The following is a 15,360-nucleotide window of genomic DNA, read 5'->3' on the forward strand; positions in this document are numbered from 1 at the left end:
CCTTTCTCTCTGCGGATTGTGAGGGCTGAGAGCCGCGGTGCCGTGCTGCGGGGAGAGGCCGGGGCTCGGCGAAATGTAGGTCAGGAGCATGTTTGTGCGAACACGAGCGCCGTAAAATAAGCCTAAATATGCTAAATCCTCCGCGTCCCAACTGAAAGAACCAGAAAGACAGCCGCCTGTTGCTGGGCGCGCGCGACAAAAAGAAACACATTTAGGTCACAGAGGCGGGTTGGGTGGGACGTGTTAATTCACCTTTTTTGTTTTTTTTTATTATTATTCTAGGGAGGTGAGCTGAACTAATAAAACCCAACTGGTGAGGAATTAGGCTATGGGGTCAAAACGTGTCTGATAAAATGAAAACAGTCCTTTTCTATTTTTATGTCAGTTTTACTTACAAGAATCTATTAATCAACAGTTCAATATTTGGCTAATATTCTAGCCTACTTTATTTATTTGTTCATCAAAGAAATTAGTTTGCTAGATACTCATATTAAAACTAGATTTAGCTAATAATATGTGGATCCTAATGCCCTTAAAGTAATTTAATATATAATATATATTTGATTGCTTCCTTACTTTTTGTCCCGAAGTAGATTCATGTAATCCGTTTTAAATTAAACCTAATTATTCTACAAAGCACTGCTTGATTGTGAAGTAACCATCATCAAAAATATAAAAGACAAAGGAATAATAGTGATGTTTTTAAGTTCTGAGTCACAATGTGTTTTATGGCGCAACATTTTTTTAGCATAATCAAGCCAGGTTTATTTGATTCTGCTTGTGTTGTCTAATAAATACAACAATAAGGGATGCATTCATGCTGAAAATATATATTGGGAAAAAACCAAAATCTACAGGTTAAGCTGCTCCGATGACACAGTTAGATGATGGACAGACAGATAGATTAAAACGATTAATTCAGAAAGTAAATAATCACATTAAACTCATTAAATTAAACTAAAATTATCAACTGAATGAACACACTGAACAGAAAGATAAGATAAACACATTGAACCCAGTAAGTTAAACTAAAATTATCAGTGGAATATTTATCATGACACTAAAACACAATAAACAAACACATTAAACTAATAATAATAACAGTAAACACATTGAATACAACTTAAGGAGTAGTTCAAACTGTTATATACTAACCCTACATGTAATTTGGCTTTTAATCCTCATTAAATGAGTAGAAAGCAGTATGTTAAACAAGTTAGACATGGAGCTGGTCACCAAACAGCCCCTCCTTGTGGTTTAATTATTCTGTGCAGCACCTTCACTGAAGTGTTTGTTGTCAATGACGACAAAGAGCCGGGTCACCTGAACACGAAGCCTTATTGAAGTCGTTTTGGGTGTGAGCTCAAGTCATAACAAGATGGAGGCATGTCAGCGAAGAGGGGACCTGTTCAGTTGCCTTAAACGCCGTGCTCTTTGGTGCTTCTTGTTCCCCACAAGATGGCAGTGCTTGCACAGCCATGTGAGGCGTTTTCCCACTGGTTTTGTTGTGGCTCTCTGACCAAAGCCCTTACATGTTTTTAATGTTAGTCATGTACAGGATTCAAAGAAGCTCTTTTGTCTCCACTGTCCAAACACAGAGAATGGGCGTAAATGTTTGAGCTGAGAGTCAGGAAGGACTAAATGCGGCCTGGAGAACATTAGCGGTGGTTCTCTAATTAAAGTTAAATGGGGGAGCTCGAGCCTCATTACAGGCACATGCTGTGTCGTGTTTACTCAGTTGCTCTGAAACATTTTCACCATCACTGCTGACTTGGGGGCTTTCCTCCGGCACGCTGATTCCTCTGTGTCACCGTCAGCACAGGCAGCATCTACGTGTCGTATTTTTGTCATGTTTTCAGATGAAGCGGAACACGAAGAACCTGGTTTTTTTTTACAGCTTTCCTTTGTGTTTTGACATTGTCGACATGCTGGACTGTTGATGACAACCAGTTCTTTTTTCTTTCTTTGGTACAGTCTGGTGCTATAAAGCATTTTTAATTAAAGGAATGCATATTGCCCCATGCCTTTCATAATTTAGCTCCATATCTGTTTAATTGACAGAGTTACAGCAATTTTTGGGTTGGCTTAAGTCAGTTAGCTGTTGTGGTTATTTTGAATCGCTGACTCCAAAATTTACTCGGTTGTAAATGTGCATCCATTACTTTTTGAAGTTTTTATTAAAGTTCATCTGGTTCATGAGATATTTCGCTAACAGACAGATACACAGCTGTGTATTTCAGGTGTGTAAGCTGCCCATGCCAGAAGAACTAATGCACCCCCATACCATCAGAGAGGCAGGCATTTGAACTGAGCGTTGACAGCAAGTTGGATGCTGCCTTCTTTGCATGATAGAGCTTTAGTGGATAGCACAGTGAACTGTGTTTACAGGCAATGAGATCTGGAAATCATTGCATTCTGTTTTTATCACAGTCCCAGCCTTTTTGGATTTGATGTTGTTAAAACTCCACAATAAATCACGCTTGTTAGTTGACATCAGATGGTTGTGTTGAACCTTTTGTTTTTTCTCTTTTCTCCTTAGGTAACAAACGGAAACTTCTCCACTGGCAGCGTCACCGACAAGCACACAAAAGACATGGCAGCTCCCCTCATCTTATGGTTACCTTGGTGAGGAGAGCCATAAAGGATGGAGGGATGTTTCCACTGTGAGAAGAGGTGAGTTTAAACAACGACACGGTGCTACAGTGGTAGAGTACACATTAATGTTGCATGCACTAAATCAGACAAGAGAACGGCGTGCAGTCGTGCAGCACATTGCTTAAGTTCAACAAAAATACGAGTCCTGCTGCCCGAGACGAAATTTAAGAGGAATGCGGGGAACAGCTGTTTATAATAAAATAGAGACAACCATAACAACAAACAGCTATTACATTCTGGAAATACTGTTGGCCTCATTAGGGCCTGCTTCAACAACATTCCCAAAGACGTGTTGGTTAGTCACCTGATAAACAAAATACAAAAAAAGTAAAGTTCTGAGCGTGACAGCGGTTCACCCTCCAGAGGGCATTTCCATTCTCTGACAGGCAGACAGACTTCATGGCAAAAAGCAGCTGAGATCTGTTGACACGAGTCGTCCTGGTGAGGAGGTGCCACGTTATCCTGCAGGGCACGACTCCGTTCTCACTGTTTCCAGGCAGTTTTGTGTGATTGTCTGTGGCGTGGGCTGGTTGTTGTCGTACTATGATTTCTGATGGTGAAAACTGAAAAGCCCGAGGGCTTAAACATCGAACTGAACTGAGAAATGCATTTAGATATTTTTAATACCTTAATCTTTATCACTGCAACCTCTGATGATCAATACTTGGTTATAAAATATTTCTGCTAGTCTATTAAGTCAAACTGATCAAGAGTGACAACCTGATAATGAAATACTTCTAATAAATCATCTTTTAATCTATTTATTGTAACCAATCCACAAATAATGTAACTTACATATCATTTATTTCTAGTTTATAAGAAAAAAACTTAACAAATATGGCTTTTTGCTCTTAAAATCTGCAGAAATAATAGCAACCACCCTTCACTGTCAGATATGTTGCACTTCATTTATTAACACCAGGGTGTTATTAGGTGATTGATGACACAATAACATGAAATAAGCCAGGAAAAGTGACTTAAAGGTCTGGAGGAGGCTCGGGCAGGTTAACAACATAAAGAAGTCACAGCAAAGAAAGATACCGTGGGGGAAACATATTTTAAATGCCGCGTAATAAAGACATTTTAGTGGTTAGAATTTAATGAGCTGTGACATCATATGAGGCATGAAGTCCTAGATGAAGATAGGAGATATGGAGGACGACTCCCCTGGAGTGCAGACGCTGGTTAAGACGAGACATGAAAGTCTGAAAGGGAGAGTAATGAATACAGTTAAGGGAATTGTACTTGCAGTTTAATTGCTCGTATCAGAAAATTTTAACTACAATCATCATGTCTGAGCAATAAATTTCAAATCTGAAACCATGCAGGAAAACTGAGCTACCTTCCACGTTTAGATACATTATATCCTGTTATTGTTATGTTTTTTTTTATTTAAGTCAAAATGCAGAAGCAGTTTGTTGGAAAAATGATAACCCATGTTCTGTAGGAAGTAGTAGCCAATTGTTTACTGCAAAACCATTGTTGGGTGAATTTCCTACTTACATTTCTTTTTCATGGTTGTATCATACTGGCAGATATGATCTGATTTAAAAGTGCTGTTAAATGTTCCTATTGTTCTTATAGAATTTAAATAGTAAATGGTCCGTAGCACTTCGTTAATGTCATTCAGGTTCTGTGAAGCACTTTACAGTGTTTCATATTCACCCACTCATACGGGGCTTTCTGTTATATATGTTTACACTCTTTATACAACATGATTTGGGTTCTCACTCATACATTGATAAGCGTATGAAGGGCGGTGGTGGTTCGACGTCTTGGTCCCCGTATGCTTCAGTTGGAAGGCGAGCCCCAACAGCCCTCCTTTTTTACTGGAAGTAAAACGTGTCGATAGAGGTTTTTATTTTTTTCTTTCTATTTTCCATCTTTCTTTTTTCTTCTAGACCAGAACCTTTGTTCTTGGCCTCGCTCAGACTAGCCATTACTTTGTCAATCTGGTCAGATTTAAGCCCTTATCTCCAAACTGAGGCCTTTCGTAGAGCTATTTATAACAGGCATTATTTGTTCACAACCTTTTTCACAGAACCCCACTTCAAAAGGTCTGAATATCCTTTTAACAACGCTCTCAGAAAGCAACTGCTGCTGCCAGGAGAAAGCCTCAGAAACACAGTTCAGGTTTAGAAAGTTGAATCTGAGGAAACCACAGGACCTCTGGAACAATGCTCTCTGAACAGCTGAGAACAAAGTGTAGCCATCTGAATTAAGTCAAAAACAAAACATGTCAGCTCAAGCAACAGCTGTAAAGCACGGCGGTGGAGGTGTGATGATTTGTCCCAGAAGCACAACAAAAATACTTTACAGCAACAGGACCTGGACACCTTGCAGACGTAGAGTCAGCCATGTAATCTTCTGTTTATCAAACTATACCAAAGTGTTTTGAGTCAAATGTGAAGCTTGGATGAAACAGGAAGATGATCCCAAACACAGCAGCAGGTTTACAACAGAATGGCTGCCCTTTAAGGTGCTTCTACAAGCTATTGAATGATAGGGAATACTGATTTTTTTAAACACTGCCTCTGCGTACTGACTTTGTTTTTGTTAAATAAATAATATATCATGTGTTGTCAATTTAAAGTTACATTTGGCCAATTTAGGACCTTTAGATTGTTATGTCCTGATGCAATAAACCTTAAAGTTACAAAGTAGTCTTCTTTTTTAACATGACTTAATCTTAATTGTAATATTTTGTAATAATTAATTGCCAAGAAGTAAGCGGACCCTTTGAGAAGTTCTTAAGCCTCTGTAATGGCAGGTCGTTAGTTCAAAAGCTCAGAGGTGAAGGAACAGAGCAGGAGATGAGACAGGAGCCACCATGGTTCTTCTCCTGGTGTTCTCCTCTTCCTCCTGCAATTACCCATCTTATTTTCCCCCTCATCCAATCATCCCATTTTAATGATGCTGCACCCTCCAATCACCATCTGTCCTGCAGGCAGTAACACTTATATGTATCAGCTGTAATTAGACAATCACTTCCACATGTGGATCAAACTCCTGCAAGCCACTCAGCCCCTACCTTACCCTCCCATCCGCCCACTGTCTCCTTTTTCCTCCCTCTGTTTTTCCTATTTCTCCGTCTCGCACTCGGCTACCCTCCGTGTGCCCCTTTTCTTTCTTTCCTTTTTTTTTTTTTTTTAACTCTCCTCCTCTTTCCCCCTTTCTTTCTGATTGAATTACCATAAGTGAAGGTTGTGGCCAAAATATGCCAGCTTGTTCTGATTAAAACTCTCCTTGTTAGACAAAAGACTTTCCAAATGTCTGTGAGCAGTTTGTGTTGTATTTTTCTGGGGAGGGGTGGTGGTTCGGGCTGTTTGTGTTGAAAAGGAAAATGTAACCAGACAACTTTGCATGGCGAAAGATAAAGAGTTGGAGGAACAAGTCGGGGATGGAGAGGCAGAGCGGCTGAGTGGAAACAGAGAGGGGATGAGACGGTAATGGTAGTTGACAGAGTTGGGTTCACAACAGGTTCATGGTGACATCATGGTTGAATTTGGGGGAACATTTATATAGGAAAAACTATTTGCCTTTCATTGAATGCACATGTATCCCAAATCTGCTTTTTTTCCCCCTTCTTTCTTATCCGCTTTCTGTGTCATCTTGTCCACAAGCACAAAATGCTGCAAACAACACCAAATATTTAAGTTTGTCCATAGTTATTTGCAGAAGGGTTTTTTTTGTGTTTCGGTGACAAAGCGCCTTGATTTCTCAAGTTGTTTATTAGATTTTACAATCCCAAATTGGCAACTTCTTCCCAGCGTCACTCACTTTCATTTTGCTCCCTCCTTTCCTTCCCCACAGCTCTTGTTTTCTCTCCCCCCTTCTTTGCCTGCAAGTCTAGCCAGCCCTCGCCACTGGTACAGTATGTTCTTTGTGTGTAGGCATGTTTAGCAGTCAGAAAGACAGTAAATACATAAAGGAGCCTCGGGACCCGAAATGTGTTTACAGTGTATGCGTGGGTGTGATTATATTTGTGTCAGCTCTTTTTCTTGCTGGAGGAAAATTAATAACAGGGTGTTGTGTATTAAAAGGCTCTCTGTGTGCGAGTCGTGGTGCCAGCGTTAATTGGTTTGTGGGCTGGACGAGTCTAGCTCAGTTTTTCTCCTTCCCCTTCATACGTGTCCGTGTGTTTGTTTGCGTGCCCGGAGCACGAGAGCAGACATGTCATGCTTGCCTGTCACCTTCTGCATGCTTCTCCACACACCAAAGAGCCTCACATGACATCAATCTGAGAGCAGCGGGATAGTGATCTCATTACCAACAGCCTGTTGCTGATTAAAACCTGCCGTCTGCACCCTCCGCCTTACCAGCTCTTTTTTTTCCTCCTCTGCCCCCCCCACCCTCGCCACTTTCTTCTGCTTCCTCGTCCTTTACCTCACCCCCCTCCTTTCTGCTTCTCCCACCCCTAGACTCCAGAGTCGCACCACTCTGCGGTTTCTCCGCCGCTTGCTGCCAAAAAGGGCCCCATTTTATGCTCTGCAGAAGGTTATAAGCTCCTTTCTTTTTTTGTCCTCAGTTATCCTCCATTCTTTCCTTCTTTGCTTTACGTCTCTGAGCTTTTCTAAGTCTCTTAACCTACCTGAGGGGGTTTTCTAAAGCTCTCCTAATCTTGTTACTCCATCGGTGTCTTTTAACAATAATTGACTCTAAACATAAAAGAAAATGTAGTTTGGTGTGTCTCAAGGCCCGTTTCAACACGCGGATGCATCTGCAAGCAACAGTGTTCATTTAAATTCAGAAATGCACAAATGCTTTTGTCTCCCTCAGTCAGACGTGGTACACCTCGCTCCTCTGTGCGCGTTTTGCTGACACAGAAATACAAACAGCGCTAACCTTTCACCTTCCTCGTCGACTCTGTTACCCAGACGTGTGGCACCAACACAGATGGCTACAGCCGTGAACTTCACACTGTTACATGATTTGACTTCAAAGAAACAAACAACACAAAAAAATCGCTTCATATGTTGCACAACCAGAACCACAACGTAGAATGATTTATACACTGAATCAAAGCAGACTGGAAATGCTGTATTTGGATTAAACAATTATATAATATTCAGTAATATAGTTATATTTCTTTCATTCTCAGTGATTTAGAGTATGTATTGGGAATGACTCTCAGTCACTATCGCACCAAGTTTTAGCTCAACATTGTGAAACTTTACTGAGTTACAGTCTTTTTAGTGTTTAGGTCAATTAGCTGTTGGCTCCAACTGTTAATACCAAAGTTTTGAGCAAATTTCTTGGACAATCTGTTAGAGCTCTTAATATGTTTTGGGGAGAACTCTCAGTTTCTACCACACCAAAATTTAGGTCAATATCTGTCAATTTGACTGAGCTGTAGACATTTATGTGTTTTGCTAAGGTCAGTCAGACATTTTAAATTAGGATGACTCCAGAAGTGAATCAGTTGTAGATGTTCATCCAATGATTACTTTCTGAGAGTTTTAAAAAATGTTGTTCTCTGGCTCATGAGCTATTTTGCTAACAGACAGACAAACACACAGGCAGTTTCAATACTGTTTGCCTTTTGTGGCAGCATTCAGTAAAAATCATTTTTATTTTTATATATTTAAGTCACACACTGCATTTTTTTTTCTCTTTAAAAACATAGTCACTTGAAGCAAAATAAAAACCTCTTGATTACATCTTAGATAATGGTTTGTTCCTCAGCAGAAGCACAAAAATTTAAAAAATGTAATTTTGCTGTATTGGTTGTGCATATGAAGACTATTAAGACATTGTGATCATTTCAAATAGTTGTCACAAACACACTAAATTATGCTCCGCCAGCAGAATGTTGAATTTCACATAAAATCTACTGATGTAGCACTTTCCCATGAGGTTGCAGGCAGATGTGGAATTGATTATTCCTGCTTTAAAACACAATTCCTGTAAAATATTAAGTATATTACTTAATGACTGCCTGTCTGTCATTTTCTTGATGCTGTATTTTTTCTGTGTGGAACTGGGCCAATTTCTAAATACTGAGCTGACAAACAAAACCCATTAATATGAGTTCAATTTTTTCGATAATCAAAATGCAATAATTCTTTTTAGAAATCTTTCATTATTATGGTATCATTAAACAGTGTGCCTCTTAAATCCCATTTTTGATTAGAGTGGATTAAAAGGACCTATTATAGATGTCTACAGAATTTCATTATTTATAATCTGTTTGCAACAAACAGCTAGATCATGTTTCAGCCGTATAATCCTTTTGAGGTGGCTGATATCAACCCCAGGAGATGAAAGGACTGTGCTCTTCTAGACAGAGGTCTCTGAAGTTTTTCCTTGGATCTGCTGGAGCTGCTCTTCCAGTCTGGTTGTCACAGTCCTGAGTGCTTCAGTGACCACTGGGACCACTGAGGCCTTGACTTTCCACAGCTTCCTTTTCAAGCCTTCGTATTACTCAAGTTGTGTTATCTATCACTTCTGCCCTCTTCTGTAATTTGTTGACCACTTCTATGTTGGTCAGCCAACCTGTTTGTCAGTCTGGATCTGAAAGCCCCTCAGTATCTTAGCCCTTTCAGTCTCCACCTTGGCGGAGCCTCCCACTTTGACTGTGGGACCTCCATTGCATACAGATGTTTCTGTGCACCATTCCAACCACTATCGCTGTCACAGTGTTGGATCTTTGTCTTAGTTTTGTGCATTGAATTAACCCTATTTTTTGGTATTTTGTGTATTATGGTGGGTTTGAGTGGTTTTGTTATTCAGTTTTAGTTACTCTGTTGTTGTCACTGTCTCTAGGTACCCTCAGTTGCCTGTTTCTAACTCCTCACTTCCTGTCTCTCATCCTTAATCAACTCACTTGTTGTCAATTACTAATCACACCTCCCTGTATAAATAATCAACCAGCAGTCACGGTAAAACCCATGTGTGCCTGATGTCTTTGCAGCCTCTTCATGATCCCTATCTACTCACAGAAACCCAGGATGTTTGTAAGTGTCATTTGAAATATTGCCTTCTCGTAGTTCAGCCTTTTTATTACACTGTTCAATTGGATTTATGCAGTCTGAATAACATTCAGTTGGCATTGCTGCAAATCTTGCTGAATTACCATTGTTTCTTTTAACATCTCTTGGAGTATCACATTGTTGGTGCAAAGAAATGGTATTTTATGTTTGTTAAATTGTATTAAATCTGGAATTCTTTGTAGATGCAACTTATTAAATATGGACAAATTGTATCTTAGCAACACATTGCAAGTAACAAAGATTCATAAAGGCACTTTGTTACTCGCAGCCTTGTAATTTATCTGTTGTGTGCAGACAACACTGGTTCATTCCTTGAGTTTAGGTAGTTTATCTGTTAAGTTAACTTGAGACCCAGTGCCACTACCAGTCATTTCTTTCCTCTCTCCTTTCTCTAATCCGTCATATCTCCATCTCTCTCTCTCTCAACTTGACCCATTTTCAATGTGACCACCAGATGGTGCTAAATCTAGACAAGGCCAGGTAAATGCTCCACCTCCACCTGTACTAATGACACAGGTGTGGAGTCAAACAAACAACCAGCAGGATAGAATGGACACAGACAGGCCACTGGTGAGTCAAATCTGTTAAAAAAGAATGTTAAAAGACATAGTTAAGTGAGTAGTAAAGTAAGTATGTATAAGTTTAGGTTATAGTTAAGCTAAGATACCAAAATTTGGTTTAATTAAAGTGAATTTAAGGAGGAAAGCTGGTCAATCATGTTGTCAAAGCAAACAGTGTAGATCATTGAAGTGACACTATAGGATTGTTGTTGAAGTAGTCAAAATATCTCAAGTTTGTTGTTCATTAAAAGATAAATTAAAGATGACTTTATCAATGTTAAATACTAATAGTAATTTATCCCTTTTCTAGAATGAATTTTGGTTGAATATTTTCCTAAATCATGTGTTTAAAATAGTTTAAAAAGTTGTCTGTAATGATGAAATTGAACATTTGTGGGCTTAGATTGACCATGTCAAGCCTTTATACTGAGTAAATTAAAAGATGAAATATATTGGTTGGTGTATGTTTGGGGATGACTGAGATTTAAAAGCAATTCATTGATTAAAAGTAATTTAATTATGTGAAAAATGTAAAGATAATTATGCTTTAAAAATGTACATTGATTAGATTATTTAAATGATTTAGGATGTTTAAAAGCACTTAAAATACATTGTTTAGAATATACAATATTTACAGTTACAATGATGCAAGTACACAGTACAAAATAGTTAAAAATGTAAAAGACTTAAAGTGAATTAAAAGTGAATATTATTTAACTTTAAATTAGAAATGAAATTGTTTAATTTTTTATTTCGATCTTCAAAGGTTTTTGACCTGTCGCTTCAAAGAAGATAAAAATAAATAAAAATCTTCAAGCTGAGTCAAGACTTGCGTCTGTTTGTCCTTGGGTTTTCAAGTTACCTGGATCCTGTGGAGAAATAACTTGACATTATCGATGATGAAAGATGAATAATGAATAGTAGGTCAGGGTTAAGTGTCTTATCAAACAGAAACCCAGTTCTTCTAAAGAAATGGTCAGGTTGAAGGACTGAACTGTAAATGGGGAAAAAAATTAGTTTATGCAACAACAACAAAAAAAGGGGCCTTCCAGAAAGCCTGGAGAACTACTGATATCTTTATTCTGTTTATTTTTGTATTTAATGATGAAGGTCAGAGCCTACTTTCTCAACAATAATGATAAATTTAATTATTCCTTTTTTGTCATTTTTGAACAGAAAATGGTTGAAATGTATGTGGTTATTAATAAGTGACCAATCAAACAGAGAGGAAAGGGAACACTCAAAGGTAAAGGCATTATGTCAGATGTTGCATTAGAAAGCAGCCTGCACTTCAGCTGTCTGTTGCTGGATGGCTCTGCAGCTAGTCAGACGGTAGCAGACAGCTTTATCTCTGACAAGAAGAGGCAGTTATCTCTGCCTCTCAAAGGCTGACTGGCCAGGTTAGATCTCATCACAGATCAGATGTTACTCCATTAAATGTTTCCTTACCAGAAGCCCACCGGGTTGATTTGCTCAGGAATATCCTGTAGGAGGAAAAAGAGTCCACTTGAATAGTTACAAAGCTGTGGAAAACGTCGAGGAGAAAGCCTCTTTGTGCTTCTCAAGCGAGGCACGATGGAAAACGGCGTGTCGTCATTTGAATCTAGAAGATTTAACAAAGTCAGCTAATATCTATACCAGGCTTTGAGTGATTTTGTTCTCCTGCAGTGCACTTTCACTTTTCCCTTTTGTTGCTTCCTTTCTGCAACAATGTTTTGCTGTATTCCGAGTGCATTTGCAACTTCATTACGCTTCTTATGACATTCCAAATTTTTTATACAAATGTTGAATGTAGCTCCCCAGCAGGCATGTTTAGTCACAGTGAGCCAGTTGATCGGTCCGATTCCCTCGTCTCGCTCAGTTGACGCCCACAGTCGCAAAGTCAAGGCATTGCAAACATGGAACGAAAGCTATGGAGTGGTACTGATACCCCCAAAGGTGTGCAGCCCCCTTGCCAGATGTGTGTTTGTGTATGTCAGTGAGTTAATCACTGTTTCATTACTGTGGCTGCTTATACACACATGCACACACTGCTCTCCTGTGTGTTAGAGCCGGCCCGTCTTTGGGTGATGAGCAACAAATTCAGAGAGTTGAATCAAACACTTGAAATCACACTAATCAGCACTGACTGACAGCACGTTTTCGCACAGAGTGAAGGTAAAGAGTGACTTTGAGACAAAGAAAGAGAGGAGGGTGGGGGTATGGGGGCAGCAAGTTGAAACCTAAGCTCTCTGAACCCTGTTTTCCCTGCCTTCGGGCATTCTGTGGCTGGTAAAAATATGTGCTGTATATTTGAAGTGTTGGATCACGTGACAAAGGCAGGGTTTGTGAATCAAAGTACACAAGGATTTCAAGAGGAGCGGGAGAAAGACAGAAAGAGGGTGTATGTTAGAGAGAAAGAGAGACAGGGAAAAGCAGAGGGGAGGAGGAATGCAACAGGCTGAGCTCCGTTGTCGCTGCGAGGCGGACTTCTGACTGACAAACGCAACTTCTCTACATCTCAACTCACTTCTCCCTCTGACTTAAACTCACCAACCTCCGCTGTGTGCGGCGTTCACATCCCACATCTGGTAAGTTTGCTCCGCAGTCCTATTCTTCTCGTGACTTCGTTTTGTTGGCGGTTTGTGAGACAAGAGGACAGGCGGAGGACATGTCAGAGCATGAGTGAGAAGTGTTACTCTTGTCCCTCAGCCTCTCTTTGTGAGCGGGCGTTCGTGGGACAGCACGAGTGGGGAGATTGAGTTTCCTGAGGACAGCTTTAATTGAGAACAGAGCTTTTGGAGAGGAGCAGAAAGAGCAAAGGAAGGGAATGAAAGTTGATCAGCATTTGTGTTTGATTTGAAGCCAAAAAAGTGAGAAGATGAATACTTGTTGGGATGTGAAGCTTGCCTTTATCCGTTTTTTTGCTCCTGACTTTACAAATTCCAATTCATGATTCTTTTTTTTTTAAAATTAAAATCCGTTTTCAAAAAAGAAAAGTAAACTATCTAAAACAAGTGGTAAATTCCAGATGTTTTATAAAAATGAGAAAAGTAAAAGATGAACTCTTTAAACGACACAAAACTGACCATTTTCCACACTTTTAAACACCAGTTCCGGTCTGCTTCGTAACAATATCAAACCATTTTCCTGCAGCAGATGAAGTGACCGCTGTAGCCTGAAGGCTCTCAGCCAACTGTCTGTCAAGGCTGATGGATCACTCCATCAGGATCACAAATGACTGAGTATGTTTGGTCTACCTGAGTGTGTACACGCTCGGTCACTCTTCCCCCCTGAAGGGAACAACAAAACTGACTATGTCGGATATCACAATCTGCCATGTGTCTGATAGTTGCTGCTGATTCGTGTTCTGTCTGTTGTCCAGAGAGTGTGTGTGTGAACAAACCTGTTGACCCGCTCCCTCACATTGAAACCCAAGCTTTTTTTATATAGGCTGAATCATTTCGAATAGTCCCCTTTGTGCGACATGTAGTGTATAAATAACAAATGCACTGTCTGATTGACGATTGTGATTAAAATGTTATTTGTATGCTAAGTGCTTCCTCGCAGCTTATCTTAGCTTTCTGCATCCATCAGCTAACACCGCACTGATGAGTGCTCACGCCACACAAGGCCTTGTTACGAGCCATTCTCGCAAACTCTTGACAAATCTATTCCAGATTCATTTTCCTTTAAATGCCTGGGGGGATGTTCATCAACATGTCACAGGGAACAGCGGATGAGGCTAATAGAAGGTGGAAAAACAAGTGGGTGTGATCAGTTTGTTGTATATTAGAGATCATGGTGGGAAAACAGAGCTTCTTCTTTGAGCACTCGCTCATTTTCCATGTCGGTGTGTTTGCTTAGAGCTCAGGCTGTTGCTTGAATTCAGCTTTGAAATGCATTGGTTGTTGTCTTTAGTTTTCCTTTTGGTTGTGAATAAACTGCTGGAATGGTTTGTGTGTGCTTGCATGGTCATGTGTTAGGGTGTGTTGGGTATAACTTCTTTAACTGTGCTGCAATCTCATCTTTGTTCTCTTCACTTTTGAAGAATGACAGCCCCTCAGGCTGAGAGGGATGTCTGGCTCTTCCCTTTTTTTCTGTCTGTCCCTCTGTCTCTCTCTTTTAATTCATCTGCATTTAAAAAAAAAAGGGAAATTCTTTGTCTCCTTTTGTGGTGTGTGTCAGCTGAGTTTAATTATGTACGGGTTTGTTCTCTCTGTTGCTACATATAAATGGGAAGCTCCATAGATGAGACCATTTGCAAATCTGTTTTGATAGCAGAGGGCACCATGTCGTCTTTATTCCACAGACTTGCACATTGTCTACTGACGTATTTTGAAGGATCTGGTTAGAGCTTTGTTTTGCTTGTGACATTTCTCATTTGCTTCAAAGATTTTAAAGTCACTTGTGACATTTATTGCTGCTTTCACTTCAGTTTTCCAAACTTTAAGGGCTGAATGGACCTCAGTGTGTCTTAAGAGTGTTTCAGTGTTATTAATTATGGCCCCGGGGGGGGGCGCTGCTCTTCAGCAAAACCTACAAGTTCTTTAAACCACTATCTGGAGGAACAGCAAGGAACTGATTGAGCGTATGTCCAAGTGTCACTTAATGCTAAATGAAAAGCTGCCTACCTAGAGTCTAAATAAGGCCTGACCCATGGCAGAGCTGCTGAGCCTGGAGCGACGGGGGCTGACCCCAGCTACGACCCGGAGACCCTCAGCAGCCCATAGGCTGGCCTCCGTCATAATGAGAACATTGTGTGTTGTATTAAACAATGCTATCATCAACATCAACCCTGTTAGTACTGCAAACACACAACTCACTCAGTGTCACTCTACTTGTGACAAAATGGTGAAATTTGTGCAAAAAAAAAGGTGATACTTTCTGAAAAAGCGTCGTCGGTTTGATCATGGAGTGTTTGCATGATCGTTCTAACTGTGGATTCATTCATTGAAGAATTAGTTGTTAGACCATAAAAATCAAATAATCTCTCAGTATTCATTCTGGTCATCACTCATTATCACCTGCCACCATGAAAGATGAGGGATCATATAAATGCACACGTCTGTGTTTGTGTTTTTCTGTTTGTTAGCAAAATATCTCATGAACCAGTGGATGAATTTGAATGAAAATCAGAAAATAATCTTTGGATGTACATCTGCAAGTGATTT

At 39.8% G+C, this 15,360-nt stretch overlaps 1 protein-coding gene across 3 annotated transcripts in view; it reads left to right on the plus strand.

Moving 5' to 3' along the window:
- The first annotated feature begins 2,539 nt into the window (after positions 1 to 2,539).
- The window catches only part of LOC108235710 (retinoic acid receptor gamma-A), a 48,170-nt gene continuing 35,349 nt past the window's right edge, over positions 2,540 to 15,360 (plus strand). Inside the window, exon 1 of one of the 3 annotated variants that reach the window (XM_025005881.2) lies at positions 2,540 to 2,673. The gene's annotated coding sequence lies outside the window, so the exon portion shown is untranslated. Of the gene's footprint in view, positions 2,674 to 9,966; positions 10,218 to 12,570; positions 12,778 to 15,360 lie in introns of those variants that run through there. The other 2 variants (XM_025005880.2, XM_017415882.3) reach the window with 2 other exon arrangements.

This window comes from Kryptolebias marmoratus, linkage group LG4 (genome assembly GCF_001649575.2).
Source record: "Kryptolebias marmoratus isolate JLee-2015 linkage group LG4, ASM164957v2, whole genome shotgun sequence".
Classification (NCBI taxonomy): domain Eukaryota; kingdom Metazoa; phylum Chordata; class Actinopteri; order Cyprinodontiformes; family Rivulidae; genus Kryptolebias; species Kryptolebias marmoratus.